We start from the raw sequence: 13,987 nt of genomic DNA, 5'->3' as shown, positions 1-13,987 counted from the left end.
GAATGGTTTTGTCAACTGCTCTCCCGCCCCTCTGCTCTGGTCAGTTCCTCTGTTCCCCCAACAAGGCTCAATTCGGAAGCTACTCCCTCTGGGGACTCTTGTTCTGACTGATTCACCCCACCTCCTCCCACACCACACAGGCTCGGCTGCAAGGCTCACAGCGTGCCCTGTAGGCGGGTGTGTGGATGCGCCCCACACCGGAAACCAGAGATCCAGGATGTCTTATTCTCCCTCCCTTGATTCAGTGCCATGGACTTGCACCCGACACATGAGACTCTAGGTCAGCAGGTGCAGGCACAGCCGTGTAGTCCCTTCTACTGTCCTGGCTGAGTATGCGTGGCTGAGCACATGTGCCGACACTAGGTCCTGATGCTTAAGGCAGGCCCTGGGGCCAGCGAAGGACAGACCCAGGGGACAGTCCACAGGCTGACATACAGGCGATGGAGCCACCCTCTTGTGAAGAGGCCCGCTGCAGGGGGCAGTAACAGCAGTGGGCAGTGGTGGGGGACAGAGCCGGGGGGAGGAGTTCCCGTGTTCCTGCCCAGCATCCCCACGGAGGGTCTGTACTCCGTTCTGTGTGAACAGGTGTGGTGTCCGTCCAGACGAAGCAAGTCATAGGATATGGGGAGTCAGCTAAGTGTGTGCCTGACGGAGGTTCCAGTGCAGGTGGCTCTTGCGGTCCTACTGTGTGTCGGGCGCCACTGAATGACCGTGGGAAATAGAGATGAGTACAACGGGCCTTCTGCACTTATGTTCTTCCACTGTCAGTGGGAGGGACCGTCACACGGGCAGATGTCTCCAGGGGAGGCTCTAACCTCCACTGCTAAAGCGTAGTACGGGCTCGGCAATCTTTGTAGTACAAATAACAAATAAGAAGATGGAAGAGCAGAACTACGAGAGGAAAGTCCAGAGTGTCCTCTTAACAGCTTCTGCCTGACGAGGCTCTGGGAACAACCAGTAGCTGCTTTCTCCATGAGTCTGACCTCCGCTTTGGGAACACCAGGTTCAGAAGTTACGGCTCCCGGTGGCCTCTTCCATTTCCAGCAGGCAGCGAGGGCAGTCCGCCCGGTCCACGGCGCTCTGAGCACCCCGTCCCCCCAGCCCCCCACGCTCCACCACCACGCTCTGAACGCTGTGGGCCGTGGTGCCCGCTCCTCTGTGCAGAGCCAGGCTGCATCGGGGCAGCTCTCGCTCTGGCCCCGCTCTTACTCCCTGATGGGTCTGAGAAAGGACGCCCACTGCAAATGCACCCGTTTCATGCTCTTGCCCACCGTCCACAGAGCAGGACACCATGGCGGCTCCCAGACGGCGCCCGGCCCCTGCTGGCAGCCAAGCACGGTGGCACAGGCGAGTCACCTGCAGGTCCTCCCTCTTTGTTCCTCCCACCTGGGCCAGCTTACTGCTCTGACAGGGGGAGAGTAAAGCAGACCTGGGAGGTCAGGAGTGGTGATTGCCGGCCCGCCAGACCCGACCACCCACCCTGCGCCCCTGAGCTGGAACAGGTGGCCTTCCCATCACCGGGGACTCTGTTTCCTCTCAGCATCAGAACTGCCAGAAAACTAACTAAAACCAGGAAGGGCCGCGTGTGTGTCAGATTAGCAAAGATAAGGAGGAATGTTACTGCGAAGTATTGCCAGAAGTGTGCACAATCGTGCAACTGGATGTCTAAATTGATGTGCCAAAATGTATTTACTTATACATTTTTAGAGAGAGTGTGAGTGCACGGAGGGGCCCAGGAAGAGGAAGAGAGAGTCCTAACGAGACTCCCCGCTGAGCTCCGAGACCGATGCAGTGCCCAATCCTGTGACCTGAGTTGGATGCTCAACCAACTGAGCCACCCGGGAGCCCCCTGTGCCGACGGTCATCCTCACTGCGGAACACATGCAGCTGTTGGAGGGACGGAGGCAAGGCCAGATCATTGAAACGGGGTGGACTCAAGATAAGCCAGGTGAAGCCGTGGGTGTGGGACAGGGCATGACATCCAACCCTGAGACGCCCACGCGCCCACATGTTCGTGCATCTGCGGGTGATCTCCAGCTGAACATGTGGGGGGAGCTGCAAGAAGGAAGCCGGAGCACTGCTGTCTCAGGCATGGATGATCCATTGGAAACGAGGCTGCGGGGACGGAGGCCTCAGCTTGAACCCGCCTGCCGATACTTCAGTCTCAGACTCCCTCCCAGGCCCCGTGACCAGAAGAGAGTGTGTGTGTTCAAGTATCCTGTTGGTGTTCCACCGTGGTAGCCTGCACTGACTCTGGGTCCCTACGCCTGTTGACACGGGCACCCGGCTGACGGTGGTGACCCCTTCACACCCACACCACTCATGTATCCAACAAGCCAACACAGAGAGGGACCTGGCCCTTTGTGGGGAGAGCACATTTGGAGAGAAACCTCAAGGACAACTGGAAAATTCTACGTCATCCCATTTGCTTTTTCTATGTGGAACACCCGGGATCTCACCCACTCTGAGATGTCAGCAGTGCGTGAGAAGTGGGGAACCACCTAGACTGACCTAATTGATGTCCAAAGGGGCTGGGGAGATGTTTTGGCCCAGGGTACACTGCGTGGAGCCTCAGCACGCCCGCCTATGAGGGCAGGAGGCTCCATCTGGAGGACGCTGGGGTCGAGCCGCACTTTGGGCACACCTACCCTGCCGCCCGCCTGGGGCCCCAGGGCTGTCGCCACGAGCGTCCGGCCTGTGCACAGCCATCCTCGACACTCTGGTCCTGCTCACCTGCCCAGGGCAGCAGGGGCTCCAGGACGACCTCCCTCACACTGCCCCTGGCCCAGCACGGGGCACCCACAGCCCAGGATGCCTTCTCGGCAAACAACGTGGAGGAAGCAGCATTTGGAGCAAATCCTCTGGACAGAAACTTGCTCCAGGTCCAAAATCAGCACTGGAAACCCAAATGGTTTAAGTCTGGCAGCTCATCAGACAGCCGATTGTGGAGAAACACGTAACGATGGCCGCGGTGATCGAATGACTCCCAATGCCGCGTGCACATCTTGAGAATCTTAGAATTTCCACAAAGCAACAGCTTCTCTGGAAACTGAAGCTGTTTTCAAAGGAGGGAAGGGATTTACTGACTGGTAAGTAATCCTTGCATTAAAACACACACACACACACACACACACACACACACACACACACACACATCAAAACCAAAAAACTCCAAAACACAAAAATACAAAAATTCATCCAGACACCCAGGTAGAGATTAATGACTTTTTTTCTGATGAGTGCGGATGTGGGGATAAAGCATCTCAGAGGGCGCCCCTGCTCCCTGTGACTCAGTGGGGGCCGGCTCCGTCGGCCAGGAGGGGACCCGCAGGCAGCTTCCAGCGGGGAGGTATTAGCGGGCCAGGCCTCCGGGGCCGCCAGACTCCACAGCTGCCGAGGCCCTGGTTTGGCCAGCAGCTGTCTCCTCCTATCCCCACGTGAGGGGACATCAGATCGCATTGTCGGGAAGCCCTACAGAAACCAGAGAGCCCGCCTGCGGTCAGCTCGCAGGCAGCGCACTTTTTCCACCACCGAAGCCCCGCTCAGAGGTTACACGTTAGCTCTAGAGCAAGGCAGGGCCTGCTGCTGCAGATTTTAGCCAAAGGCTCATTTTTTTTCAACACATTTTAAAATGAAATCTTCATTTGCTGCAGTTCCCAGAGTTCGTTTTCCATCAACAGCCTAAGACGCCCGCCCTCCTCCAGCCCACTGCTCACCACCTCGGCCCCCGTTGCCGAGAACTCGCTCTCCACTGGGCTCACCCCACTGCCGGCCTCCCGAGGGGGGGGGAGGTAGGAATCTAGATTGTTTAATATTTTACTGTACCAGGGAACCGAGAGAACCTACAGTCGGTGTAGGGTCAGCTCCCCTGCAGAAACACGCCTTTTACACAAGTATCGGTTAACGGAGAAGCTGCTGCCCGAGTTTGCAGGGTCTCCCGGCTTTGTCATCTGGAAAAACAGCTCCAGGGCTTTCGTTGTCGTAACTTACAGAAGCCCCCACTAACGACTCTGAAAAGTCATTTCGTGCTTCCCACTCAACCCTGGGCTCCATTTCTCATGAGCTAAATTGTGTTGGATTCAGAAGTTGCCGGAACGAGGAATCTCCTAAACAGCAGATCAGGTTACTGAGAATGTTTACAGAGCTCCAGTGGGATGCACAGAACGTTTGTCCATCGTTAAGAGGGTCACAGCGGGTCATCGCCATGCTACGGTCCACATGGGAGACACTAGAATTAGTGGGGTCACAGACATAATGGTGACAAATGACAGCCATGGATGCACTTTCAACGCGGGGACCCGGGAGGTCTCCTGCAGAGGCCACTTCTCAGGACCGTGTTGGGTGTGCCCCAGCCCCACAGAGTTGGGGCATCACAGAGTGGAGCCGGCTGGAAGCAGGGAGTCTGTGGCCAGTTCTGACTCCTAGTCCCACCGGGTACACACATGCATGCACATACAGGCATGTGCACATACACACACATGCATGCACGGGCACACGAATACACACATGTACACACATACATGATGCATGCACACACATGCACATACATTCAAGTCCCCGGGCAATGCCTGTTTCCATGGTTGAGGCTGTTGCTAAGCAGCAGATGAACCAGGCGGAGGGACCACGTGGCTTCCTGGGCCAGCCAGGACCCCCTGCCCCTGTTCTCAGAACCACTAATGAGCTACAGGGTAGGGGCATTTCTCTGTCTCAAGTAACTGCGTTCTTTTGGGCAAAACAGATCTGGCTTTCTTTGTTTCTGTTTGTTGTTGGATAACAAGAAATGTCCAAGGATCTGTCACATGTGTAAACATCACGACAATTAGTTGACATATTTGCTCAATGAGTTTCCTTTTTTATATTATTTAAAAAAAAGAAAAAGAAAGAAAGAAAGAAAGAAAGAAAGAAAGAAAGAAAGAAAGAAAGAAAGAAAGAAAGAAAAGCTGACAGTCCATGCCTGTGGGTGACCCGTCCTCATGGCACAAGGCCACGTTCAGGGGACACAGCACTTCTGCCCAAGGACCCCAGGTTGGGGGTCACACACCTACCTATATCAGCATTTTGGGGGGGTATACAGCCCCAAGGCCCCTTCTCAGTTTCCTCACAACCCGAGAGGCCAGTCTGCGGAGCAGGGTGCAGAGCTCCCTCCCAGGATCTTGTGGCACTTGCCCCGTGGGGCTGACAACATGTCCTGCTTCGTGTCACCTCCTCACAGTCAGCGCCTCCCAGCACTGTGACGGCTCACGGGCTCAGGTCCCACGTTGCTGTGTGCTGCTGCTCCCCCCACGGGACCCACGTGCGCGTGCACCACTGGCCTGGGGGACATCTGGGGAGAGGTGAGATGCCAGAGTGTCACAGCAGCAAAGGTGTGTATGAGTGCCTTCCCCTGGGGCTGGGGGGTCAGGAGGGAGCGCGGCAAAGTAGCAGTGACTTGTGGAAAGGCGACAGAGGGTGTTCCTTGATGTTGCAGAGCACACCATGTGCCAAATAAACCAAGAGTCCAGCTTCCTCAAAAAAAAAAAAAAAAAAGCAAAAAACAAAAACAAAAACTAAACTAAAACAGGACTACCATACAATCCAGCAGTCCCACTGCTGGGGGTGACCCCATGGAATGGGAAGCTGGGTCTCGGACAGAGATGGGCACACCTGTGTTCACAGTGGCGTTATTCACAACAATGTAGCGGTGGCAGTGCCCCAAGCATCCATCCACTGACGAATGATAAACACAACCCCGCACAGCCTGGCTGCTCCGTTGGTAAGCGCCCGGCTCCTGACATTGGCTTAGGTCATGATCTCAGGGTCTCAGGATCGAGCCCTCTGTGAGGCTCCGTGCCCAGCATGGAGTCTGCTTGGGATTCTCTCTGCCTCTGCCCCTCCCTTTCTCTAAATAAATAAATAAATAAATAAATAAATAAATAAATACATCTTTAAGAAAAAAAGAAAAACCACAACACGATCTCTTTGTGCAGCAGAGTCGTATCCACACACTAAAAGTTAGGGCATCCTGACCCCTGCTCTGACCTGGGTGAGCCTGGAGGACACACGCCGTAAGATGCCACTCACAGGAGGACTCCAGGTGTCGGATTCAGACAGAAAGAAAGCTGATGGGGAGCCAGGGGTTTCCCTAGTGGAGGGGAATCGGGGTTCCCGTTTGGGAAGATGGGAAAGCGCTGTAGATGGGCAGGGGGTCACGATGGTCGCACGACAGCGTGAACACAACACCCCTGAACCGGATGCTGAGAAATGGTGAAGGTGCTAAATCTCGTGTTGTGTGGATTCCACTACAATAAAAATGAATGAATGAATAAATAAAACAAGAGTCCAGAAGGAATCCTTCCTCTCAAGCCTCTCTTGGGTATTACGGGTTCAAAACCTGAAAGTCCAGGGCTCCACAGAAGACCCACCCTGCTTTTAATGAATCTGGCTCACGTGGCACGTTTAATGATCTGGGCAGAGATTTTCGCTGTGTGGTCAGAAGACCACACAGCAGAGTCATCTGGGGACTGATTTACAATGCAGATTCCTGGGCACGGCTCCAGGCTCTGAATCCATCTTGGGGCACAGGGGTCCCGAATACTTGCATTTTAACAAGCCTTCCGTGGGATTCTTATGCCCATGTAAACGGGGGAACAGAGCAGAGGGCGGATCTGTCTCCTACCCAGATGCTACAGGATCACCTTTCAAAACACTGATTTGCAAACCAAAACCCAGCTCTGATCCAACCCCAGAGAGGAAAGACCCTCTATATGCTTTTTGTAAGCACATTCTCTAGTATTTCAAGTCCCCAGATCTCCATACTGTAATAACCTTTTTTAAAAAGGTGTTAATGTAGGGGTGACCTCCAAACTTTCACTAATGGTGAGAATTTACAAAAGCATCGAGGAGAGACCAATAAAACCCAGCCCTCTCGCTTGACGGCGAGGCCACCCGGCTGGCTGGTGCGAAGCTGGAACCCCGACCTCAGGTCACATCCCAGCCAGGAGCGCTGGCTGCTGTCAGACATCCACGGTGGCCCGGATCACAGCTCCCCTGTGGGCAGTCTGCTACCACACTGTGAAATATGGATTTCCCCTGATCCAGGAGTCAGCCTCACCTGGCATCCTGCCTGCAGGCCGAGGAGGGTGGGCGGGTGGCTGAGAGGGGTCAGCCGCACACTGGGAGCCTGGAGGTCAACGGCCCGCCCTCGAGGACGCCTGCCAAGCACGTGGCGCCATCTGTCCTGTGATGGGTGAACCATGCCGGAACCCAGTTCCCAGCTCGTGGCCAGCAAGCCCTCCGGGTCGCACCGGCAGGCTGGTGGGCGATTAGGCCGGCAGTGAGACCGGGGGAGGAGAGAGAACAGGAGGGCATGCTGGGGCCCCTGGAACCAGGCCAAGGTGGGAAGGAGCCTCCCGGGTGGGCCGCGGTCACGCAGCCTGGGGCCTGCTCCAGAAAGCAGTCTTCCCGGGCGATACTCTGCGCACAGATGCAAGGAGAGCATATTCAAAACATCCCCCTTCAACGGGGGCCCCGAGGAAACCACCAGCTTCGAGAGAGTCTGTTCTCTTTTATTCAACAAATAAATGGTTTTTGAACACGCAGAGGTGCCTGGCAGGGGTGGGGTGGGGTGGGGTGGGAGGTACAGATACAGACGTATGTGACACACGGCAGGTGTTAGGTCAGGTGCACAAAACCCCAGAGGATAGCAAACTGTCTCCATCCTGAAAGGAGAGGCACAGGACCAGGGCTTTGAAGGATATGTAGGAGTTCTCTGGGTACAACAGTATAAAGACCTGCTCTGCCTCCTGTTTTCCAACAGAAAATCTGGAACCTCAAAAGAGAAAATCATCTGCCCGACACGTGTTGGTGCTAAGATTAAAATGGAGCTGAGACCCAAAGCCTGTGCCATCCATGTCTTGTGGAGCTTGGAGGGGGTGGTCTTCAGAGGTGAGACTGCCCGACAAGTCAGTCCTCCTGCTACTCTGGGAAGGATGTGCTCTTAGCTTGAGTCCCAGACATCCACTTACTAAATGTCTGTCCTGTCAGGACCCAAACCTTCGAAGGCTGGTGGCTCAGAGCAGTGGTGATGGAAGAACAATGTTGGTGATTTGCTGGTCGCAGTTCCAGGGGGGCCAAGAGTCAGGGACCAAACGGGGTCTGCAAAGGGAAAGACTCACCAACCCAACAAATAAAGGGACGGTTGGAAGGCCATGGTCTACTGAACAAACATGGACCCAGGGAGGCCTCTGGATGCCCTGATGGATGCCAGGCAAGACGAGCGGGCCCAGGGGAGGGCTGGAGAGCCTGCAGAAAGCATGTGCAGCCCAGAGCAGCCCCGAGAAGCAGGCTGGCCGCTGCCTCACAAGGGCACCCTGGGGCTCGCCCTCTGGCGACAGGGAGCACAGTCTGCCTGCATGGGTGTCAGGAGGCCTCCTGGGGCCTTGGAGAAGACCCCCCTCTTCATAGGAGTTCAGCTTCCTCTCCCCAAATGCCCAGGGAATCATATCAGCTTCTCCTGACCCACCAGGAAGCCTGAGGGTTTGATATAATAAGCCGAGCCAGCATACGAGAACCTGCAAGGGGCCTGAGCTCACTTGTGAGGGGTGAGCCTGACCATGGCCGGGCAGCAAGTGTCCCTGACCCACCTCACCATGACCACAGCTTCCCGGAGCATCCACAAGCACCAGGCACTGTCCAAGCACCCAGTGTGCCTGCACATGGGCACCCTCATATGGGTGTGCCCGCACGTAGGACCCCGAAGAAGAGCACAGGGCCACACCCTGAGCAGCTGGGAACAGCACAATTACCCTCCCACAGCCAGTCTGGAGGTCGGGAGGCCTGAGACTCTGCTCCCTGCCTCCCACCTGTGTTCCCACAGCCCACGTGGTGGGCACTTCCGGTTCTCTCTGATCTCTCCCCCTGCCCCTTGCTCTGGATAGGGCCCTCGTAACTGCAGATGATCCAGAAATGTCCCCCATCTCACGGTCCTTTACCACAGCTGTACTCTGTCCCCTGGGGTCACCTCCCTGCACATGAGGTCCCATCGTCACATGTGAGGGCCCATCTTCACGGGCTCCAGGGAACAGGCCATGGACACCTCCAGGACTTTACCTGCTCACCCCTGCACCCATGATGCACACGGACCCTCTCCTGGGGCACAGCTGGCCCACTGACCCAAGCCCCAACATCATTCGTTTGTCCCCAGGCCCCGCCAGCCCCTGACTGGCCCGTCTGTCCCGGCAGCCCAGTGAACACCCTGCTCCCTCACTGTTTCCTGAGAACCAGCGAGGGGAGGCCCAGGCCCCCCACACAGCCACTTCTCTCACTTGTGAAGGTGTCCCTGGGGCCGCAGGCCTCCCCTTGTCCGGCCCGGGCACTGGGGTGGAGGTGTCAGGGCATCAGCTGCACAAACCAGTGGCACAGGGGAGAGGGTGTCTGGGCTTGGCCTCAGAACAGCGAGCGCGGGGGCAGCCGTCCACAGGCTGAGCGGTCATGGTGTCCACTCACTGCGTGGTGCACGTTTGAAACTCTCCCAAAAGCTATTTCCTCTGCCCCGGTGATTCCCACCGTATGGTCATGCTCCCCCCTGCAAGGTGACCGGTCACTTCTCTCCAGGAATTCAGGTCACACAAGGTTTAAAAATAATGTTTCTAATCTTCAAAAAGGACAGTGGCATCGGATGGGTGCCTGAGGCGTGAGCGCTCCTGTGAAATCCGGGAACGCCTCCAGAAAACCCTGCGGACTTGCCGCAGTGCTCCACGGGCCACCTCTTCATTTTAGGTGAGGCCTGAGTGTGGCCTTCTTGTCGGGACAAAAGGACTTGGCTGGGCTCTTGTGCATGCTGAGGAGGACTCAGAAAACACAGCCCTCGAAAATCTTTGGGATCAGAGGCAAAAATTAACGTAAAACATTTCAAACGCAGCCTGGCGCACCTCCTACCACACCATCCTCGAGGATGGGGACAGAAGAATGTGGCTCTGACAGCAACAAGGAACTTGAAATGGGACACACACGTGGCGTGGCAGCCGGCCCTCATCCGAGCAGAGGTGGCTGGCAACCGCGTGTGATCCTGCGTCCTCTCACTGCCAGACGGGACGTGAGAGCCCTAGGTCGACACCGAGCAAACAGTAGTATTTTTTTCTACTTTCTGGTATCTCGTGGCAACACTGGGCACGGTCACTGAGGTCAGGCATACCCAACCCACAGATGGCTGGTGGCACCCTGCAGCCCCAGGGCACTAGACCCCATCCTGGGCCACCCGGAGAGCACCAGGTGTCCAGTGTCCCCTCCCAGCAGGTGCCCCAGCCCAGGCGGCTCTGTGGCCGCGATCAGCCATGCTGTCTTCAGACCAACAGTCATTCACCCTTACTCCAAATTAATTAATTAATTAATTAATTACTTGTCTTACTTCCAAATTACCACCCCTGCCTGATTCAGGGGCACAGAGCTTTCATTCCACAATCAGAAACCAAACATAAAGTGAAAATCAACCTACAGGAAGTGCACTCTGACTTAAGTTCATACTAAAGTGTAAATGACTCACAGTAACCTACTCTCAGCCCAACTGACAAAGTCTAGGCTTCTTTCCATTACAGCCTTCAAGGGCCTCCAAAGTTCTGGCCCTGCCTCTCCCCTTAATCCCCCTCTATTCTTTGCTCCCCACTTCCTGCTCAACTGCCCCCACTTCCTATCTCCCACTTCCTGCCCAACTGTCCTCACTTTCTGTCCCCAACTTCCTGTCCCCCTACTTCCTGTCCCACTTCCTGCCCAATTGCTCCCACCTCCTGTCACCCCATTTCCAGCCCAACCACCCCCACTTCCTGTCCCCCCACTTCCTGTCCCACTTCCTGCTCAATTGACCCCACCTCTTGTCACCCCACTTCCAGCCCGACCACCCCCACTTCCTGTCCCCAACTTCCTATCCCCCACTTCCTGCCCAACCACCCCCACTTCCTGTTCCCCACCTCCTGTCCCCCACTTCTAGTCCAACCACCTCCACTTCCTGTTCCCCACTTCTTGTCCCCCACTTCCCACCCAACCATCCCCACTTCCTGTCCCCAACTTCTTGTCCCCCATTTCCTGCCCAACCACCCCACTTCCTGTCCCCCACTTCCCACCCAACCACCCCCACTTCCTGTCCCCCACTTCCTGTCCCCCACTTCCCGGCCAACCACCCCCACTTCCTGTCCCCCACTTCCCACCCAACCACCCCCACTTCCTGTCCCCCACTTCCCGGCCAACCACCTCCACTTCCTGTCCCCCACTTCCAGCCCAACCACCCCCACTTCCTGCCCAACCACCCCACTTCCTGTCCCTCCAGTTTCCTTGGCTCCCGCCATGCACCTCCTGCACCCCCATGCCCTCTGCACCCACCCGCCCCCGGCTCCCACAGGTGGACCGGGTGCTCCTCTGCCTCGTCTGCTGCGCTGCCCCACGTCACATCCCCTCCTGGCTATGATCACGTTTGTGTGCCTCTGTCTCCCCAAACGCACGGGCTCTGCTCCCAGCCCTGCCGCGTCCCCGGTGCTGGGCACATGCTGGCTCTCCGTAAATGTCTGTGACGGAAAGAAGGGAGCCGGAGGGGGGGGCGGGGGGCCAGATGCTGTCGGAGGCCCTGGGAAGAGCAAAAGGCAGTTAATATCCGTCAGAAATGGGTCCCTGCTCTGGTGGAGGACCAGGGCCGCGCCGCCGTCCCTGGACCATGTGAGGAGGGCCTGGCTCGTGAGCCGGCGCCACTGTCACGATGCAGGGACGGCACCTGGGCCACGGTGTCAGCAGCCTGGACGGCCGGACTGCAGGCGCAAGGCCTCGGGGTCCCCCCCCCGCCCCCCCCGCTCTTGGCAGCTCAGAGGGGCAGGCCTATCCTCTGGGATGTGTTTGCATCCACTTTGGAACAAATGGATTTCTTCCATATTTATATCATAGAATAAACAGAGATTTTCCTGATCAAAGACTGCCCCAGGCCTGGAGATGGTTACTGGGAGTGTTTTCCCAGCTGAGGTCATGCCGTGCATTTGGGAGGTTGGCTCCGGCCATGCCCAGCACATGTTCCAGCGTGGACCGTCAGCATATGCCAGAAAGGAACAAAACTTCACACCCTTTGGGGCAGGGGGGCTCCCCGCTTGAAGAATGAATCCAGAGCCCAGCTGGTGGGAGTCAGCGCTAAGGTCCCCACCCTAGGCGCAGAGTCCAGCAGGTTCATGTGAGAGCCCCCCGTCCCTCCCCGTATGAACGGGGCTGGGGGCTGGGATGGCTGGAGGCCTGGCCTGGTGACACTGGCCAGAGGTCACATGCCATCCAGAGGAGCAGAGGTGCCAACCCCACTCCAGGGACTGCAGATCCTGCTCTATGTCACAGGTGACCAACCCACTGAGATAGGGTCATGGAGACCTGGTCTAGGGACATATCTCCGTCAGTAAGGAGACAGCGCGTGGAGGACGGCAGGACCTGGCACAGGGACAGTGTGTGGTCAGTGTGGGGGTATGTGGTGGAAAACCCTACGCCCACACAGGGGGAGTCACTGCTAACAGTGGGTCTTGACCCCATGATTCCTACACCACAGGCCCCTTAGAGATGGAACCTGGATGTTCCTGTGCATTCCGCCCGCACGTCCTGGGAAGTTGGCCCTACCACACGATCCTCCAGGAGCTGCGTGGGTGGGCCTGGGACAAGCAGAGGGACAAGGCAGCAGTGAGGCAGGCAGGACAGCCCCAGGCAGCCCAGCTCTGGGGTCCCTGTTGGGGGCCTGCTGACCACTGAGCCACGGTTCCAGCTCTGTAAGGTGGACGAGCACCGGGAACCTGGCAAGCGCGTGACAAGCGCTCAGTAAGTAGGAGACGCTCAAACTAAGGGCCCTCACCCTGCACCGTGTGTGCTCAGCAGCGGCTCAGCCTCTCCCATCTTCTCCCCTCGGGTCTCGGGTCAGCCTCCGGGGGAGGCTGGGCTGCCAACACGTCTGCCAGGACGCCAGTGGCCAAGGGTGGGCAGGCCCAGGCCCAGGGCCCGTGACCAAACAACAGCCCTGAGCCCCGGCAGGAGCTGACCCCCCCACCCCCTCCAAACCCCCAGACACCATTTGTATTTCTTCTGGAACCGCCTCTCCAGGTGCTTGGCCCATTACGGGTCGTGTCCGTATCACCCCCAGAAGACATGCACGCCTGTCTGTATGAGCTTCCTGCTGCTGCTGTGATGAACGAGGACAAACTTCCTGGGTTCAGACACCACGACTGATTCTCCCACGGCCTGGAGGACCGAAGTCCGACAGGGGGTCTCACAGAGCCAAGATCCAGGTGTGGGCAGGGCTGGCTCCTTCTGGAGGGTCCTGGCTCTTCAGCTTTTAGAAGAGCACCTGGATTCTGTGGCCCGCGGCTCCACGACAGCCTGACCTCTGCTGCTGTCATCACACCTTCTCTACCCCCTACTACAAGGGCCTGGTGACACCGTGGGGTTCTCCGCAAGCCCACAGCCACATCCCACCTCAGTCGGTGCCATGCAGGGAGCCTGTCCAGGCACCGGGGCTCAGTGTCTCTGGGTGACACGTGTGCACCAGGGGATCTCTCTCCACCGGTGCCCCCCACGCCACTAAATGTGTCTGTCTTGTCCTTTGTGGATGGAGGGGATGGGGGGAGGGGGTCTTTTCCTGCTCCAGAATGATGAAAATGCTACCTTTCTCCCAATACTTTCAGTTTTGTTTTGACATTGATTTCCTAAATTGAACTCTCCATTTGTGTCTTGAAACCCACTTCACTGTGTGCCGCGCTCCTGCGTCAGCCCGGCTTTCGAGCAAGGCGCTGGTCCTTGACGCCACCTCTCAGGCTGTGCACCCATCTGCACACCCAGCGCTGCATTGGCGCTCCCCACCCCGTCCGGCCTCGCTCATCCGTGTCAGGGCTCCTCGGACCTGTGTTTGGCCACGGCTCGCACCAGCGCTGTTGGGGTTTTGGTGGGACACATCCAGCGAGTTTTCTATTTCACGGGAGCATCTCTCATGCAAATAAGCTCGGCCTTCGAT

This window comes from Canis lupus, chromosome 3 (assembly GCF_048164855.1).
Source record: "Canis lupus baileyi chromosome 3, mCanLup2.hap1, whole genome shotgun sequence".
Classification (NCBI taxonomy): Eukaryota; Metazoa; Chordata; class Mammalia; order Carnivora; family Canidae; genus Canis; species Canis lupus.
The sequence above is the reverse complement of the archived record's forward strand: the minus strand, read 5'-3'. Positions refer to the sequence as shown.